The sequence below is a fragment of the Bos mutus genome, chromosome 9, assembly GCF_027580195.1.
Source record: "Bos mutus isolate GX-2022 chromosome 9, NWIPB_WYAK_1.1, whole genome shotgun sequence".
NCBI lineage: Eukaryota > Metazoa > Chordata > Mammalia > Artiodactyla > Bovidae > Bos > Bos mutus.
In genome coordinates this window covers 68,515,042-68,522,204 of record NC_091625.1, presented here as the reverse complement: position 1 = coordinate 68,522,204, position 7,163 = coordinate 68,515,042, and the positions used below count along the sequence as shown (strand labels likewise).

The 7,163-nt window shown below is 41.2% G+C and overlaps 1 non-coding gene across 1 annotated transcript; it reads left to right on the top strand.

Annotated features, from left to right (window-relative positions):
* Nucleotides 1-5,497: 5,497 nt before the first annotated feature.
* Nucleotides 5,498-5,569, top strand: TRNAC-GCA (transfer RNA cysteine (anticodon GCA)). The gene has a single exon. It is a non-coding gene; the product is annotated as a tRNA-Cys (tRNA).
* The last annotated feature ends 1,594 nt before the right edge of the window (nucleotides 5,570-7,163 follow it).

The following is a 7,163-nucleotide window of genomic DNA, read 5'->3' as shown; positions in this document are numbered from 1 at the left end:
TATGAATTTGCTCAAAAGGAGCAATGCAGTCTATTACTCATCATTATTTGATGGCTTGCTCTGTGCCAGGCATAGTACTAAGTGCTTGAACTACAAAGCTGGATAAGACACAGTCCTTATCATCAAAAAACATACAATGGGGAAAGCCTAGATCCATTGTTGTTCAGTGGCTAAGATATGTCCAATTCTTTGTGACCTCAAGGACCATTATCAAACAATATTATTTCTATGTGATGAGTGTCGTAATAGAAACATGAAAGCATAATAAGATAGTATCAGTTCGGTTCAGTCACTCAGTCATGTCCGACTCTTTGTGACCCCATGGACTGCAGCACGCCAGGCCTCCCTGTCCATCACCAACTCTCTGAGCTTAGTCAAACTCATGTCCATCCAGTTGGTGATGCCATCCAACCATCTCATCCTGTCATCTCCTTCTCCTCCCACCTTGGGTCTTTTCCAATGAGTCAGTTCTTTGTATCAGGTAGTCAAAGTATTGGAGTTTGGGCTTCAGCATCAGACCTTCCAATGAATAGTCAGGACTGACTTCCTTTAGGATGAACTGGTTGAATCTCCTTGCAATCCAAGGGACTCTCAAGAGTCTTCTCCAACACCACAGTTCAAAAGCATCAATTCTTCGGTGCTCAGCTTTCTTTATAGTCCAATTCTCACATCCATACATGACTACTAGAAAAACAATAGCTTTGACTAGACAGACCTTCGTTGGCAAAGTAACGTCTCTCGTTTTTAATATGCTGTCTCGGTTGGTCACAGCTTTTCTTCCAAGGAGCAAGTTTCTTTTAATTTCATGGCTGCAGTCACAATCTGCAGTGATTTTGGAGCCCAAGAAAATAAAGTCTCTCATTTTTTCCACTGTTTCCCCATCAATTTCCCATGAAGTGATGGGACCAGATGCCATGATCTTAGTTTTCTGAATGTTGAGTTTTAAGCCAACTTTTTTACTCTCTTCTTTCACTCTCATCAAGAGGCTCTTTAGTTCTTCTTCGATTTCTGCCATAAGGGTGGTGTCATTTGCATATCTGAAGTTATTAATGTTTCTCCTGGCAATCTTGATTCCAGCTTGTGCTTCATCCAGCCCAGCATTTTGCATGATGTACCCTGCATACAAGTTAAATAAGCAGGTTGACAATATACACCCTTGAGTTGATGGCTACAATTCAAGAGGAGTCTCAACAAAAGTGTTTCCATAGGACTTACCTGGTGGTTCAGTGGTTGAGACTCTGTGCTACCAGTGTGGGCTGGAGGATGTGGGGGATTGTGAGGGGATGGGAGTGTGTGAAGAGGGCAGGTTCAATCCCTGGTCAGGGAACTAAGATCCCATATGCCATGCAACATGGTCAAAGGAAAAAAAAAAAAAAAAAGAGAGAAGTGTTTCCATGGCAAAGTCTTTTTTTGTTTCTGGAAGTTTATTCCCTCTGTCTCACTTTACACCATGAGTTCTTAGCTCTGACACACATGGGAATCTTTTGGAAAAACTTTAAAAAATGCTACTGCCTATGATCCTTGCTCCAGAAATTCTCATTTAATTGGACTGGTGTATAGAAGCTGGGCATAGCCTGCCTAGAGATTAACATGTAGTCAAAGGTAATGATTGAAACATTGCTATATCCATCTCCTCCTGTTTCTTCCAAGCTCCATATTACTAGCCTGACTCCACTTTTCAAACTTTTCCATATCATGGCATACGGAGGAAAAAAATTTTTTTTTAGTGAGAAAAGGGATTAATGCATGAAACTATCTGAAACCTCTGTATACCTGGAAGAAGTTCTATCTATGGCAAAGAGATATCAATTCTAACCACCTGTCAATAGATTGGAGGCAACCAGTGTTTTCAGACACTGCAGTTGGGTAACACTGGGTTAAAATAGCTATCTGCCCTGTATTTACAAACTGTATGTGTTTTCCTTCAAAGCATATTTAAACAGTGATTATTAGTGTATCTCTGCATTTTTCTTGAAAAGCTTTGAGGTCCTACAATGTATTGTTAGTGATCAGCACAGGGAATACAAAAATGAAGACAGTCGTCACCATACAAGGGCTTCCTGTCTTTATTAGGATGAAAGTGACTTACAGGTTGGTCTCATTAAATAGAACTCATTTTATTTGCCTTACTGGACCTGATAAAACATCCTCATTCAAACAGCTGTGCATCCTTGGGCAAGTCACTTAGCATTTCTGAAACCCCTTTTTCCCCAACTAGGATATGAGAGGGATTTTGCCAGATCTAGAAGATCCATGTAAAGTCTCCACGTCTGCTAGTGGTATAGGAAGAAGTCAGGCTTTGTTGAATGATTATAACCATGAAAATCAGGTTACTGAAACAGGGACTCGAACAATATTTGCACAACCATGTTCAAATCAGCGTTATACACAAAATGCTGTCAATGAGGGGAAACAACCCAAACATTGATCAATAGATAAAATGAAAAATAGATTGTGATATAAACAATGAAACATTATCTAGCCTTAAAAAGGAAGGATACTACAACATGGAAAGCATTATACTAAGTGAAATAAGACAGATACATGAGGAAGAATATTCTGATTCCACATACATCAAGGTACAAGTGTCAGATTCATAGAGACAGAATGTAGAACGGTGGTTATCAGGGTGAAGGATAAGAGTTATTATTTAACAGGTAGAGAGCTTCAGTTTCAGATGGTGAAACAGTTCATAGTGATGGTTCCATTCAATCTGAACTTACTAACTGCTACTGAATTGCACACAAAAAGGGTTAAGATGGTAAATTTTATGCTATATACATATATTTAACCACAATAAAAATGTTGAAAAATATCAGGTTACCATATTTATTTTACATTCTTAAGTTTTATGAAAATCCTTTTCAATACAATAGTACTATGTTAATTCCAGTGATATTTACCTGGTTATTTTAATAAATTGCTAAAAAGTTTCTCAACAGTATAATTTATGCCTCATGACATGTTGTTGTTGTTTAGCTGCTAAGTCGTGTCCAACACTTTTGTGACCCAGTGGACCTTACCCCACCAGGCTCCTCTGTCCATGGGATTTTCCAAGCAAGAATACTGGAGTGGGTTGCCATTTCCTTCTCCAGGGGATCTTCCCAACCCAGGAATCAAACCTGTGTCTCCTGAATTGCAGGCAGATTCTTTACCGTTGAGCCACCAGGGAAACTCAATGACAAGTCATAAAGGTTTATAACATTTATAAACAAAGTTTATAAACTTTGACTTAATGGGGCCCTATAAATTGGAAATAAATCTTGATGAATATTTCAGTTGTTTCTCAAACTTGGCTAATCAGAAGAACCACTGGAAATAATTCAAAATTTATTTCAGGGACTCACCCCAAGCCACCTGACCCAGAATCTTTTGGGAAAAGTTTGGGAATCAATATCTTCATGTAGTACCCCAGGTTGACTCTTATATTGGATAAGTTGGGAAATATACTTCTTGAGTTAAATTCTGAATTCTGAATTCAATTGAGAAAGAGGTAGGGAATCAGCAGCAGTCAGACACCCCTCAGCCACACCTCTTACCCCTCTCCACCCCTGGTCTACCTGTTAGGCCCCACCAGGTGACAGCTTCACTAATACCCTTTCCCCAGAAAGTTGATGCTGTGCTGAATTACTGCAATTATGTTTGCAGCAACGGATGGAAAACTGTACCAGAAAGAGAATAACCTGAAATGGATAACTCAACAGGGGATTTGGGCAATTGGATTAAAAGGGTAATGTGATTAGTAGTCAATGAAGCTAGGATTAAGCCAATAGCAGACCGATGGCTTAATTCACTTAGGCATCTCTCCTTACAGTTTCATGAGGAACAAGTGCCCAGGCAAGCATTTCTTAAGCTGTATTCTAAGTGCCAAGGAATTTGAAATGACAAGTTAGTTTTAGACCTGGCTTCAGGAATATCAACTGTTTTTTCATATTTTAATCTCTTGGAGAAGACCTAATTTCTGAATCCAATTTATTTTTCTTCCTCTTCTTCCAAACTACTCTCATCTTTACCATGGTGTGCCACATTTGTTCTCAAATACAATCAAAGAATGGTAGACCTGACTAGGATAAGAGTCAAGATTGAAATGTAGAGAGTTTTACAAATTTACCATGAAACAAAATTTTAAAATTTGTTTCAGTTCAATTCAGTCTCTCAGTCGTGTCCTACTCTTTCTGACCCCATGAATCACAGCATGCCAGGCCTCCCTGTCCATCACCAACTTCCGGAGTTCGCTGAGACTCATGTCCATCGAGTCGGTGATGCCATCCAGCCATCTCATCCTCTGTCGTCCCCTTCTCCTCCTGCCCCCAATCCCTCCCAGCATCAGAGTCTTTTCCAATGAGTCAACTCTTTGCATGAGATGGCCAAAGTACTGGAGTTTCAGCTTTAGCATCATTCCTTCAAAAGAAATCCCAGAGCTGATCTCCTTCAGAAGGGACTGGTTGGATCTCCTTGCAGTCCAAGGGACTCTCAAGAGTCTTCTCCAACACCACAGTTCAAAAGCATCAGTTCTTCGGTGCTCATCTTTCTTCACAGTCCAACTCTCACATCCATACATGACCACTGGAAAAACCATAGCCTTGACTAGACGGACTTTTGTTGGCAAAGTAATGTCTCTGCTTTTGAATATGCTATCTAGGTCGGTCATAACTTTCCTTCCAAGGAGTAAGTGTCTTTTCCTTCCAAGGAGTAAGTGTCTTTTAATTTCATGGCTGCAATCACCATCTTCAGTGATTTGGAGCCCCCCAAAATAAAGTCTGACACTGTTTCCACTGTTTCCCCATCTATTTCCCATGAAGTGATGGGACCAGATGCCATGATCTTAGTTTTCTGAATGTTGAGCTTTAGGCCAACTTTTTCACTCTCCTCTTTCACTTTCATCAAGAGGCTTTTTAGTTTCTCTTCACTTTCTGCCATAATGGTGGTGTCATCTGCATATCTGAGGTTATTGATATTTCTCCCAGCAATCTTGATTTCAGCTTGTGCTTCTTCCAGCCCAGCATTTCTCATGACTTACTCTGCATATAAGTTAAATAAGCAGGGTGACAATATACAGCCTTAATGTACTCCTTTTCCTATTTGGAACCAGTCTGTTGTTCCATGTCCAGTTCGAACTGTTGCTTCCTGACCTGCATATAGGTTTCTCAAGAGACAGGTCAGGTGGTCTGGTATTCCCATCTCTTTCAGAATTTTCCACAGTTTATTGTGATCCACACAGTCAAAGGCTTTGGCATGGTCCATAAAGCAGAAATAGATGTTTTTCTGGAACTCTCTTGCTTTTTCGATGACCCAGTGGATGTTGGGAATTTGATCTCTGGTTCCTCTGCCGTTTCTAAAACCAGCTTGAACATCAGGAAGTTCATGGTTCACGTACTGCTGAAGCCTGGCTTGGAGAATTTTGAGCATTACTTTACTAGCATGTGAGATGAGTGCAATTGTGTGGTAGTTTGAGCATTCTTTGGTATTGCCTTTCTTTGGGATTTCTTTGGTGACTTCCCTGGTGGCTCAGATGGTAAAGCGTCTGCCTGCAGTGCAGAAGACCCAGGTTCGATTCCTGGGCTGGGAAGATCCCCTGGAGAAGAAATGGCAATCCACTCCAGCACTCTTGCCTGGAAAATCCCATGGACGGAGGATCCTGATAGGTACAGTCCATGGGGTCGCAAAGAGTCGGACACGACTGAGCGACTTCACTTTCACTTTTCTTTGGGATTGGAATGAAAACTGATCTTTTCCAGTCCTGTGGCCACTGCTGAGTTTTCCAAATTTGCTGGCATATTGAGTGCAACACTTTCACGGCATCATCTTTCAGGATTTGAAATAGCTCAACTGGAATTCCATCACCTCCACTAGCTTTGTTCATAGTGATGCTTTCTAAGGCGCACTTGACTTCACATTCCAGGATGTCTGGCTGTAGGTGAGTTTAAAAATTTGTTTACCTCTGCCTAACATGAATGCTTTATTATGTTCCTACAGTCTTTATTTCCAGTATTGGAACAATTATCTTATTGTTACTGAGGAGGACCCTCTGGGACCTTCCTGGTACAAACTCCTCCCCCATAGTCTCTGCCCTAGCTGTCTCTGAAGTACTTCCATATTAGTATCTGATGCGCATTCCCCAAATTGTTTTAGAGATGTGAAAACCCAAATGAAAGATGTTAACTACTTGATGACCATGAGCATGTAGCCTCCAGGCTTCCTGGAGCCTAGGGATTGATAACATTAACCCCTGCTACACAGCCCTGTTATGGCACCATCAGCCAATCAGAGAATGTGCGTGAGCTGAGTGTACATCCTGGGACATCCCTCTTTCACTTGGCCTTTAAAAAAGTGCTATCTTGAAACCCATGGAGAGTGCAGGCTTTTTGAGACTAAGTATCTACCCTGAACTCCTTGTGTGGTACCCAGTGTCAGAAGACTGGCTTTACTGTGAGTGAGCAAGTGGACCCAAGTTTGACTTGGTAACATTTATTCTTTATCATTCATGAAAATATGAATATTCATTGAAAGGACTGATGCTGAAGCTGAAGCTCCAATACTTTGGCCACCTGATGTGAAGAGCCAAATCACTAGAAAAAAAAATCCTTCCCGATGCTAGGAAGGATTGAAGGCAGGAGAAGGGGATGACAGAGAATGGGATGGTTGGATGGCATCACAGACTCAATGGACATGAGTTTGAGCAAACTCAGGGAGATAATGAAGGACAGGGAAGCCTGGGATGCTGCAGTTCATCGGGTCGCAAAGAGTCAGACGTGACTTAGGAGCTGAACAACAAATGATAAACTGACAATCTTTTCTTCTCCTCCTTACTCTAGGCTGGCTTGCTCCCTTGCTTAGTCTTGCTTTCATTCTCTTTCTCTCTGTCACACACACACACACAATCTCAAGTACACACACTCAGACTAGCCCGTCAACCATAGATTACCTCTTCGTACCATGTTTACTTTTTTGGCCAATATTTTAGGAAGAGTAGCTTGGTATCAACAAAAAGTTTGAACATTAGAGCCTGTCTTCGGAAAAACCCAGACCTGGCAGAAGCATGAACACTGGTCACTCAACTATAGAAATCTCGTGGGAGAACTAGAGTCCTGTGCCTATTTTGTCCCCACATCTCCCTCCTGTGGTTTCAGCAACATGGCATTAAGAAGATCCTCTAAAAAGGC